General features: G+C 44.5%; 1 protein-coding gene across 9 annotated transcripts in view; it reads right to left on the bottom strand.

The window, feature by feature from the left end:
- Window positions 1-13,107, bottom strand: part of DOCK3 (dedicator of cytokinesis 3) — a 609,762-nt gene that overhangs the window by 187,297 nt on the left and 409,358 nt on the right. The gene's annotated exons all lie outside the window — the stretch shown is intronic.

Here is a 13,107-nt window from a genome sequence, read left to right as displayed (position 1 = left end):
GTATTTAACGCTTTGATCCTAACACACCCTACTTGAGATGAAATCTATGAGCTGCAGTACTACACAATATTAGGAAATTAGGCAGCTCTGCTGCACTGCCCCGCACTGTCTGCTAGCCACTTGCAGGGCATCTATATGGAATCCCATGCATGCATTCATGAGGCATTATGTCTTGTTCCAAGACTCCTCCGCTGATACATCCTTTGGGGCTGTAGTTTTACAAGCAGCCATACTCTGCATCCTCACACTCTCCTCTCGGACTACTGCTTGTCAAAACCCAGAGTGGAATACACATAGGAACCACCACTTGAAGAAGAAAGGGAAGTTACTTACCTGGTTGTAACTGGAGCTCTTCGAGATGTGTGGCCCCTATCTGTATTCCACTACCCACCCTCCTTCCCCTCTGCTTCAGATAATGATTGGATTCATGGTAGAGAAGGAACTGGAGCGGTGGTCAGTTCACCCTGCCCCTTATATTCTTGGTGCAAAGCATGAGGATGGCAAGGGCGCAGGAGCGGATCAACGGACACTGCTTGCAAGAATTCTCTCTCTCTCAGGCACATGGAGCACATGCATACCCACAATGGAATACACACAGGGACCAGTACTCAAAGAAGAAAACAGTGCCTAAGAGTCATTTAAATAGTTGTCATTCATGGAATATTTAGAAAATTATGAGGTTTTGGTTCTGTTACTATATTAAATATAAAAAAGTCATAGTAATACTAAAAGGAGAAAAAGATACCTATAGAGATTCTAAATAAAATTGTAACTTAACTCATCCTTATTGTTCCTAGTAAGAGGGAACAGTCGTCTCACTTCATTTGATGACCCAAGATGAAAAAACCCCAGGCATTTTACAATCACTAGACTTAAGAAGATGAGAACAGGATGTTGTAGCAGCCTCAGTTCCAAATCTAACAGCTATGAGGCTTATGTTTGACCCTTAATGTTATTTTAATATAACAGCTGTGGATTCAAATTTTTCATGTTTTCTTTCCCTTCAATTAAACTATTGCCACCATCACTAGGGTGGAGGCCTACTCCGAAATGTTTGAGTGAGGAAATGTTTCAGTATTATTAGGTTTGCTTATACAATAAGGTGGCTTGTTCTAATACTAAGTTTTGTAAAATATAAAAAACTCAACTTCGTTTCTCAGTAGCAAATTTTCAAAATGAAATCACTCCTAAGTCAAATGACACTAAAGCCATTGTGAAAAGAAAAGAAAAGACACTTTTTAGTAAAGGTAAAGGTGGAGAAATTCTGATTTTGCAATTTTATAACTTAAAATCAATTTAGAGAATTAAAAAAGGGTTGTTTTTTTGTTGAAAAGAAAATATGAATCGTACCTGTCACCTTGCATGGCAGATTTCTGTCCTATGTGATTTGAGAGAGGAAATCTCAAAAATTGAGGTTTATGATGGAACGAACCCAATGCACCGCTACAGACTAGGGACCGAATGGCTAGGCAGCAGTTCTGCGGAAAAGGACCTAGGGGTGACAGTGGACGAGAAGCTGGATATGAGTCAGCAGTGTGCCCTTGTTGCCAAGAAGGCCAATGGCATTTTGGGATGTATAAGTAGGGGCATAGCCAGCAGATCGAGGGACGTGATCGTTCCCCTCTATTCGACATTGGTGAGGCCTCATCTGGAGTACTGTGTCCAGTTTTGGGCCCCACACTACAAGAAGGATGTGGATAAATTGGAGAGAGTCCAGCGAAGGGCAACAAAAATGATTAGGGGTCTGGAACACATGAGTTATGAGGAGAGGCTGAGGGAGCTGGGATTGTTTAGCCTGCAGAAGAGAAGAATGAGGGGGGATTTGATAGCTGCTTTCAACTACCTGAAAGGGGGTTCCAAAGAGGATGGCTCTAGACTGTTCTCAATGGTAGCAGATGACAGAACGAGGAGTAATGGTCTCAAGTTGCAGTGGGGGAGGTTTAGATTGGATATTAGGAAAAACTTTTTCACTAAGAGGGTGCTGAAACACTGGAATGCGTTACCTAGGGAGGTGGTAGAATCTCCTTCCTTAGAGGTTTTTAAGGTCAGGCTTGACAAAGCCCTGGCTGGGATGATTTAACTGGGAATTGGTCCTGCTTCGAGCAGGGGGTTGGACTAGATGACCTTCAGGGGTCCCTTCCAACCCTGATATTCTATGATTCTATGATAGCAATGCAGACAGACTGTGAAATATAGAAGTACAGCTAAAATAAATGCATATGGACAGCTACACTTCTAACGACAGCAAAGATCATATTTTATAAGCAAAGTTCTAAGAGAAAAATTCTGCCCTTTACATATGTGGCCATGCATGCCGAGTGGGGGGAAAGAGGGACGGGGAGAGAGGGAAGGGGAAGATGTCAACCAGAGCTGTATTTCCAGCATTAGTCTCATACTGCTAGCACAGTGCAGGATGGTTGAAGGGGAGCTATAAACTGATGGGGATATCTTGCTACTTACTCCTTTGAAAAGAAATAGTGTATTTCCTTGGCTAGAGCATGCTGCTTATTGTAAATATCATAGAATCATAGAATATCAGGGTTGGAAGGGACCCCTGAAGGTCATCTAGTCCAACCCCCTGCTCGAAGCAGGACCAATTCCCAGTTAAATCATCCCAGCCAGGGCTTTGTCAAGCCTGACCTTAAAAACCTCTAAGGAAGGAGATTCTACCACCTCCCTAGGTAACGCATTCCAGTGTTTCAGCACCCTCTTAGTGAAAAAGTTTTTCCTAATATCCAATCTAAACCTCCCCCACTGCAACTTGAGACCATTACTCCTCGTTCTGTCATCTGCTACCATTGAGAACAGTCTAGAGCCATCCTCTTTGGAACCCCCTTTCAGGTAGTTGAAAGCAGCTATCAAATCCCCCCTCATTCTTCTCTTCTGCAGGCTAAACAATCCCAGCTCCCTCAGCCTCTCCTCATAAGTCATGTGTTCTAGACCCCTAATCATTTTTGTTGCCCTTCGCTGGACTCTCTCCAATTTATCCACATCCTTCTTGTAGTGTGGGGCCCAAAACTGGACACAGTACTCCAGATGAGGCCTCACCAATGTCGAATAGAGGGGAACGATCACGTCCCTCGATCTGCTCGCTATGCACCTACTTATACATCCCAAAATGCCATTGGCCTTCTTGGCAACAAGGGCACACTGCTGACTCATATCCAGCTTCTCGTCCACTGTCACCCCTAGGTCCTTTTCCGCAGAACTGCTGCCTAGCCATTCGGTCCCTAGTCTGTAGCGGTGCATTGGATTCTTCCATCCTAAGTGCAGGACCCTGCACTTATCCTTATTGAACCTCATCAGATTTCTTTTGGCCCAATCCTCCAATTTGTCTAGGTCCTTCTGTATCCTATCCCTCCCCTCCAGCGTATCTACCACTCCTCCCAGTTTAGTATCATCCGCAAATTTGCTGAGAGTGCAATCCACACCATCCTCCAGATCATTTATGAAGATATTGAACAAAACCGGCCCCAGGACCGACCCTTGGGGCACTCCACTTGATACCGGCTGCCAACTAGACATGGAGCCATTGATCACTACCCGTTGAGCCCGACAATCTAGCCAGCTTTCTACCCACCTTATAGTGCATTCATCCAGCCCATACTTCCTTAACTTGCTGACAAGAATACTGTGGGAGACCGTGTCAAAAGCTTTGCTAAAGTCAAGAAACAATACATCCACTGCTTTCCCTTCATCCACAGAATCATGCTGGGGACTGGCCATGTGTATTACTTTAAAGGCCGGGAGGGACCATCATGATCATCTAGTTTGACCTCCCAAACATTGTAGACCACAAAACCTCACCCATCCACCCCTGTAATAGGCCCAAAACCTCTGTCTGAGTTACTGAAGTCCCCATATCTTGATTTAAAGACTTCAAATTACAGAGAATCCATTGTTACTCTCGTTTAAACCAACAAGTGACTCATGCCTCATGCTGGAGAGGAAGGCAAAACCCTACCAGGGACTCTGACAATCTGACCTGAGGAAAAATTCCTTCCCGACTCCAAATATGGTGATCAGTTATGCCCTTAGCATATGGGTGAGACCCACCAGCCAGATACCTGGGAAAAAATTCTCTGTAGAAACTCAGAGCCCTCCCCAGCTGGTGTACCATCTCCGGCCAATGAAGATATTTGCTAAAGGCAGTGCAGGCTGGGCCATATGCCATTGTAGGCAATCATACCTTCCCCTCCATAAACTTATCAATCTCAGTCTTAAAACAAGTTAGGTTTTTTGTCCCTGCTACTCCCCTTGGAAGGCTGTCACGCCTCTGATAGTTAGAAATCTTTGTCTAATTTCAAGCCTAAATTTATTGATGGCCTATTTATATCCATTTGTTTGGAGTTGGGTTTTTTCCCTCCAACACTGGCCTTTAACTTAAATAACTCATCTCCCTCCCTGGCATTCATAGGCGCCAAGTCCGTGGGTGCTCTGGGGCAGGAGCACCCACAGGGAAAAATTAGTGGCTGCTCTGCACCCACTGGCAGCGAAGCTCCCCTCCTGCCCCCCCCGCTCCCTCTCACCTCACCTCCTCCCCTGAGCACGCCTTGTCCCCGCTCCTCCGCCTACCTCCCCCGCTTGCCACCGCAAAACAGCTCTTTCGCAGTGTAACAAGCTCCGGGAGGGAGCGGGGAGGAGGGGGAACAGGGCGCACTCAGGGGAGGAGGCGGGGAAGAGGTGGGGCTGGGGCGGGGATTTGGGGAAGGAGTCCAATAGGGGCAGGGAGGGGGCGGAGTTGGGGCAGGGACTTTGGGGAAGGGGTTGGAATGGGGGTGGGGCAGGGGTGGAGTCAGGGCTGGGCCGGGGGCAGAGGGGGGGGTCGAGCACCCACTTGTGCCAGAAGAAGTCGGCACCTGTGCTGGCATTTGTCCCTCTGATGTATTTGTAAAGAGCAATCATATATCCATTCAGCCTTCATTTTGTTATGCTGAACAAGTCAAGCTTCTTAAGTCTCCTTTCATAAGGTAAATTCTCCATTCCTCTGATCACCCTAGTAGCCCTTCTCTGCATCTGTTCCAATTTGAATTCATCTCTCAAACATGGGACATCAGAATTGCACACAGTATTCCAGATGAGGTCTCACCAGTGCCTTGTATCATGGTAATAACACTTCTCTATCTCTACTGGAAATACCTCGCCTGATGCATCCTAGGATTGCATTAGCCTTTTTTTCATGGCCACCTAACGTTGGCAGCTCATCCTGTGATCAACCAATACACCCAAGTATTTCTTCTCCTCTCTCATTTCCAACAGGTAGGTCCCCAAAAATTCTTGTTGTTAGTCCCTAAACTCATAACCTTGCACTTTGCACTACTAAATTTCATCCCATTTCTATTACTACAGTTTTCAAAGTTGTCCAAATCTTCTTGTATGATATTCTGTTCCTCCTTTGTATTGGCAGTACTTTCCAACTATGTGTCATCTGCAAATGACTTTCCACTTTTTGTGCAAACATCAGTAATGAAAATGACCAATCTCTGAGGAACTCCACTAGCAATCTCCCTCCAGGCTGACAGTTCATGTTTCAGATTGATCCATTGTATTCTCCCCTTTAACCAGTTCCTTACCCATCTTTTGATTCTCATATTAATCCTAATCTTCTCCAATAGAACTAGTAATTTTCCATGTGGAACTGTATCAAATGCTTTACTGAAATCCAGATAGATTAGATCTAATGCATTTGCTTTGTCTAGAAAATTAGTTATCTCCTCAAAGAAAGAGATAAGGCTGTATGATACGATTTACCTTTTGGAAAACCAGGTTGTGTTTTATCCCAATCACCGTTTACCTCTATGTCCTTAACTATTCTCTCTTTCAAAATTGGTTATCAAACCTTACATACAATTGAGGTCAAACTAATGGGCCTGCAGTTTCCTGGATCACTTTTTCTCCCCTTTCTTAAATATAGGTACTATATTTGCTATTCTCCAGTCACAGGATACGATCCCTGAGTTTGCAGATTAATTAAAAAGCCTTGCTATTGGGCTTACAAATTTCATGTGCCAGTTCCTCTAATATTCTCAGATGGAGATTATTTGGGTGCCCCCATTTAGTCCCACCAAGGTGTTGAGTTTAGCTTCCATCTCAGATATGGTAATTTCTACTTCCATATCTTTAAGTGTTTTCCCTAGCTGGGTGTAGTCTTCTTTGGTGCATTCCTGAGAGAATCTAGCAGTATAGTTTGTTCCCAAGTGAAGGACTATTGGGGGATTCTTTCCTAATCTCATTAGGATTCTCTTCAGCTTTAGGTCCACATCCTGAATCTTAGCTCCTGGCAGACAGTACAACTTTTTGTTCTCTGGATCAGCTCTGGGGACAAGCCTCTTTTTCTTAATAGGGAGTCCACAGTCACTTAGACCTACTTCTTCCTGGTGTTGGTGTGATCCTCTGTCCATCCCCCTTCTGTTTTTAATGGCTGCAAGTCTTCTTATCTTCTGTTCATCATTCCCTATCCTCCTAGGGCTCCAAACTCTGGCTATCTCCATTGTCTTTTCCCCTCTTCTTATAGGGAACCAGCAGTTCTTCTCTTCTTCCTTGCTCTTCCATTTCTGTTACTGCCTGCCTCTTCCCTTCATTTTTCAACTCACTGAACCTGTTCCTCAGCTCTATTTCTCCTTTGGTAGCCAGTCCTTTCCTCTGCTTTGCTCTCATAGCCACAGACTCTACTGGCCACTCCCCTCATTCAGCAGTCTACCCTCACAGTTCTCTGGTCCATCATGTATCCACAAGTGTTTAGGTTTCCCTTTAGCCTCCTGTCTCCTTCCCTCCATTATTCACTCAAATACTCTTCAATACTCAATCACAGTTTCTAGCGGCATCTCCAAACCATGGATCTTCTCTTCCATCAAACCACTCAGCCGGAACTTCATAAAAACAAAGCACCTTTCAGGTACCCACTCCAGAATGATATACATCCTGCAGATTCTACCTCCAGTCATTTTCAACATCTCTTCCATTTTTCAGTTCAGTAGCAGAACTGCCTCTGTAGCCTCACTTCCTAAGCTCCTGTCAAGAAGCAAAAACACCCCACAAAAATACCACTCATGCCCTCCTCCAAACTCTGCCTTGCAAATTCCCCCTCAAATTCCCATTTTCAGTTCTGTTTGCTAGGTTCTGTGCTGCCTCTGCTCTCTAGCTAGCAGATCATGCCTCTTTGGGGCTGTGGAGTGTTGGCCAGCATTGAGGCTGCATAAAATTTTCCCAGTATTCTCTCTCTCCTGCTGCATAGATAAGGGGTAAGCTTTCTAGGCTCTCTTTACTGTCTCGTGCACCAGTGCAGCATATGGCAAGATTTAGCCTTGTGTGTCTTGGAAAAAATGAAGCTCAATGATAAGAAGGGATTTTGTGCAGTTTTAATCTTCACAGCTATCATTAGCGCACCTTCAGCCAGTAAGGTTCTTCTATTCCCCAGTGTTCTGGGGATGCTTATCCTGCTAACGCTGTCTCACACCGGGATTAAAAATTATAGACCAACCCTGGTAAGAAGTGTTTGTGTGTTGTTTTTGTTCAGTTGTGCCTCATGCACACAGAGTATTTGTGAAAATGGAGTACAAATGTAAAAGCAAGTTAATTCACCATATTTTAAAATATCAAAATTATGGATAATTATTGTTAGAATATTTAAAGCACAAGCTCCCATGTTTTCACTTGCTAGAAGTACCCACTGCTTAAATACTTCCTTTGCTTTGTAATTTTCCCTTTGAGAAAGCGTGCGGTGACATCTTTGACAAGCAAAGAAACTCATAAACAGGCCAGGGACACACAACTGTTCTCAGTCTTCCTAGACAGTAAAGGGCATTTGAGAACATGCATCGTTTCTTAACAAACCCTTTACTTTTCAATGTGATCATAGAATCATCGAAGATTAGGACTGGAAGAGACCTCAGGAGGTCATCTAGTCCAACCCCCTGCTCAAAGCAGGACCAACACCAACTAAATCATCCCAGCCAAGGCTTTGTCAAGCTGGGCCTTAAAAACCTCTAAGGATGGAGATTCCACCACCTCCCTAGGAAACCCATTCCAGTGCTTCACCACCCACCTAGTGAAATAGTGTTTCCTAATATCCAGCCTAAACCTTCCCTACTGCAACTTGAGACCATTGCTCCTTGTTCCATCATCTGCCACCACTGAGAACAGCCAAGCTCCATTCTCTTTGGAACCCCCCTTCAGGTAGTTGAAGGCTGTTATCAAATCCCCCCTTACTCTTCTCTTCTGCAGACTAAATAACCCCAGTTCCCTCAGCCTCTCCTTGTAAGTCATGTGCCCAGCCCCCTGATCATTTTTGTTGCCCTCCACTGGACTCTCTCCCATTTGTCCACATCTTTTCTGTAGTGGGGGGCCCAAAACTGGACACAATACTCCAGATGTGGTCTCACCAGTGCCGAATAGAGGGGAATAATCACTTCCCTCGATCTGCTGGCAGTGCTCCTACTAATGCAGCCCAATATGCCATTAGCCTTCATGGCAACAAGACTGGTTGTATTTTCTAATTTGACCTTGAAAAGTTAACATTACTAGTGTTTAGGTTTTACATATAAGGGGACAAACCCTTTGCCTAATTAAAGTATTATATGGATGATATTCTGAGCAGATACTGTAATAGCTACAGCTGTAAATGTTCATTACTCTATTTGGAGAAGTAGGGATTTATAATTTTATTATGGCAAATTGATTTATAGAGGGGACTATATATTTTTCAAGGGGAAAATGTCAAAATATTGGGGAGGAGTGGGGAAACATACTTACCCTCTTCAGCTCCACAGAACATACTAAAAACATTAATACAGCCCCAGGGGCTGCAGGTCACAGCCAGAGGGCATAGGACCTCAGTGCAGATGGCCCTGAGATCTTCCAGGTTTGAGGGTGGCTTTTTTGCAAGGGGAGAAAATACTGCCTCACTCCTGACAGGAGAATGCAAGAATATCTATGAGGAAATCCTCACAGAAATTTCCAGACAAAAAGTCCCCTTCTCCTGGCTTTTAATGTAGGAGGGGACAATCTGAGCCAATTACTTATTTGTGTCCCATGGAACTGAAGTGATTTGTTGAACTGCGCTCTCAATATAGCCTCTGCTGTAGGTGTAAATTATTCCTGCTATAGAGCTGACATTTTCAAGTGATGTTGGTTGACAGACAAAAAGAAGTAAACCAAAAGACCATGATAATTTAATGCTTCATTACGAACACAGGTTAAAAAAAAGTTAGCCAAATGGAAAAAAAAAACAAATTTTCATTAAAAAGAATGGTTATTTAACTTTACAATACCAGTGGTTCTTCAAGATGTTGTCATCCCCTCTCTCTGATCGATAAGTAGTGCCCCAACTGGAAGGAGGTATTAATATTAAGAATTCCTATCTGCCACTACCTAAATAGTGATGTGATGGGGAACCTGGCCCACACTGGTCTCTAAGGGGTTAATAGAACCCTAGGGAGGCTGCGCAGGAGGCAGCCAATCAGGACCAAGTGGGCCCTTATAAAAAGGGAGCTTCAGGGCAGTGGAGCCCTGTTCTCTGCTGGGAGCCCAGGGAGGAAGGAGTGTGTTTCTGGAGGGCTGAGAGAACTGCCAGCACAGAGAAGTGTTGCTAGCAAGGGCCGGGGGAGTGAGAGACAGTTCCTGGATGGCTGCTGGGGTTTGCAGGCTGAGGCCCTGAGGCAAGGGCAAAGAGGATGCTGGTGCCATGAGGAAGTGGACAGACAATTTGCTTCAGTAGCCACAAATGGAAGTAGCTGAACAGTGGACTGCAGGTCCCCTGGAGGGGGAGCACAGTGTGTGGCATGGTCAGAGGGCTGTATCGCTGAAAAGGACGCCATGATCCTTGGAGAGACATGGGTCCTACAGCAGGAGTGACAGCGGTGAGGCACCACCTGAAGAGGGTGCAATAATATGCAGAGCTAATTCCCAAGACAGCCAGCTGGAGGCACCACAGTGGTGAGTGAACCCCGTTACAAGTTACTTAACACTGCCCTGCCAAATTTGGCATCTGATCTTGTGGCCAAGTCAAGGGCCTAGTACTGAACCAAAGTAAGGAAATTACCCTGCACATTTCGGATATGGGGATGTTTCTAAAGCATGGAGAGGATGCAATTTGCACTCTAGTGAAGTGAGCTTTAATATTTGGAGGAAGAGGTGCACCAGTCCTATAACACCAGATTGAAATACAGTGCATCTAATCTATTTTGGTAGCCTCTGGGAGGAGATGGATTGACCTTTAAGAGCACCAGAGATGTCAAACAAAAGAAACTGAGGTAGTCAAGTTATCGACGTGGTGTCAATAAGACAAAATAAACCCCCAAAGCTCTTCATCTAACAGGAGTCTGCAACAACTTAGCAGACTTCCTAGCAGACAGTCCAGAGACCATTTGTGGTTGCTGATGGAGTGTCTGCTTAGAAATTCTGCTGGGCTGTTGCTCACTCCTGGTAGATGAAGAGCTTTTGGGGTTCATTTTGTGCTACTGACACCATGTCCATAACTTGACTGCCTCCTGACAGAGTGATAAATGGGCACCTCCTTGCTTGTTTATAAAGTATGTTGTTGATTTGTTGTCTATGATAATCTGCAGAGTGGAATTCTGTAGAATAGGTTGGAATGCTATGCAAGCTAAACTGATTACTTTTAGTTCTAGAATTTATATACCATGAAACAACTTTGCAAGAGAAGGAGCAGAGAAAAGAATCCCTCCAAAATGTTCTTGGGCCAACAGTGTGGATAGAATGCGTACCAGGACCACAACTTGCATGCTCATTTGGTATCTTGGAGGATGACCTTAATCAGACTTCTCATGAATACAGGTGAAGTCTGGCTAGCAGTATCACATATGTGCAAACCAACAAGAGGCCAAAAAGTTTGAGGCAGCTTCTTACTATAAAAGAAAAGGAGTACTTGTGGCACCTTAGAGACTAACCAATTTATTTGAGCATGAGCTTTCGTGAGCTACAGCTACAGCTCAATTGGTTAGTCTCTAAGGTGCCACAAGTACTCCTTTTCTTTTTGCGAATACAGACTAACACGGCTGTTCCTCTGATCTGATGAGGTGAGCTGTAGCTCACGAAAGCTCATGCTCAAATAAATTGGTTAGTCTCTAAGGTGCCACAAGTACTCCTTTTCTTTTTGTGAATACAGACTAACACGGCTGTTCCTCTGAAACCTTCTTACTATAGTTGACCATTTGTTTTGATATTGGTCATTAGCATTTTGGGAAGTCTCTTCATGTTGTGGAGAGATTGAATGGCACATGGCAGCCTTGTACTGGTAATGATTGGGCCCTATAGGTACTTCCTGTGGGACAGATGGATGGCAAAATGGAAGTGAGTACTCTTACTAATGAGTAAGTCTTAAGCCTGAAAGAAAAAGGATGATCCAAGTAAGCTTTGCCATCCTGAATCTGAGATAGCATATACATTTAGTCAGTCTACTCAGGTCTAGGATAGGATGAAGACCACCTTTTTGCTTCAGGATAAAGAAATAAATATAAGGAGTAGAAACCTGTTCCCCTGTACTCCAGAGGTACCATGTCCTTTATGACTCCTTGGCAAAGTGGAAAAGACACTTCTTCCTTTAGCTGATTTTCCTGAGAAGAGTCCCTGAAGAATGATAGGGAAGGGAGGTATGGGTAGGGGGTAAGGACTGAAATTCAATAGAATAGTTATGAGACACAACTTCCAGCACCCATTTGTCTGTTGTTATTGCAGTCCAAGTGTCAAGGAAGAAAGCAAGATGGCATCCAAAAGTAGGGCTTGCGGTGGCTCTTGAGTGATTTGAGTGTGGCTCCTGATCCTTGTGTCAAACCTGCTGTCTGGAAGCAAATGAAGGCTGCCTAGTAAGTGGGAAAGATGGTGTCCTTTGAGAGAACCTTAACATCTTCCAGGGTAGCTACTCAGAAGGCTATTGTATAAATAGATGTCTTCTGCCTGGATTGCCCTGATATATAGAGGACTTATGATTTGGGGCTGAGATGTAGATGACCAATAAATGAAGTCTGGCTCTGGAATCCTTTAGGAAGTGTAGTGTGTCATCTGTGTGTGACCTGTGCCCTTGAAGGGCAAACTTGACAGTTGTACTCTGTACGTCTCTCAGAATGCCAGAGGCTTACAGCCATGCATCTCTGCACACAGCTACCATGGTGGCCATGGATCAGCTGCTGTGTTGATACATCCATTGCAGTCTGCAATGAGGTTTTAGCCATTAGTTAACTTGTGGCAATGATGGGATTCAACTTTTCTGTCAAGTCTTGTGGGAGTTTAGCTAGAAAGGGGGATATCCTATGTTAAATAACTGCCTGTGTTCCATGTTGTGAATGATCTCTAGTCTGTTGCAATTGGACCAACCTTTGGATCCCATGTACTTCCAAACCTGGTCACTGTTTAAAACTCTGGGCCTCTCAGGTACAAAACTGGGTGCAGAACTCCTGTTCATCCTCCTTCCTTGGGATGTGGAACTCTGCAGCCCAACTGCCATAGGCCCTGAAACCAGTATTCTGCCTTTATCGTGATCAGTGGAACTGGAGTCAGAGTGTCCATGTTTCCTGGAGGGATTGTTATTGACAGGACACCAACAGAAACAGGGAAGCAAGGAAGTTAGACTGGAAGTAACTCATCCACATGGACAGAACAGTGCACAGGATTTAATAAAGTTTTACTTGTTCAGCTTAACCTTCATTCATTGTGAATGAAACATGGTGGCAGTGTTGGAGCTGTGAGTTCTTTGAAGTGCAGCAGCTAGCAGTGTGAACCATGGAACCTTGGATTTTGCAGATACAAACCTAGCCCAGTGATTGGGCAAGTGGAAGGAGGAGTTTGGGCAGTACACAGACATGCCCATGCAGGATAACAACAATAGCAGAGAAGTAAAACTGTTACTTTACCTTACTGGGAATAAGGCAGAGAGGTCTGCTGCACTCTAAAGCTCACCACTGCCTCAAGCCTCACAGCAGTCCTAGGAGCCTGGGGGAACTATTGCTCACAAAAGAATGAAACTCTGGCCATGAAACAAGTTTTTCACTAGAGACAAATCCGAAGGGGCAGGGATAAACCCATATGGTTACTGCCTTATGCACTCTGGCTGTTCCATGCAATTTTTGGGACTTGACAGACTCCCTAATAACA

This window comes from Caretta caretta, chromosome 7 (genome assembly GCF_965140235.1).
Source record: "Caretta caretta isolate rCarCar2 chromosome 7, rCarCar1.hap1, whole genome shotgun sequence".
Taxonomy (NCBI): Eukaryota; Metazoa; Chordata; order Testudines; family Cheloniidae; genus Caretta; species Caretta caretta.
Note: the sequence above shows the minus strand (reverse complement) of the source record. Positions and strands in the feature narration are given on the sequence as shown.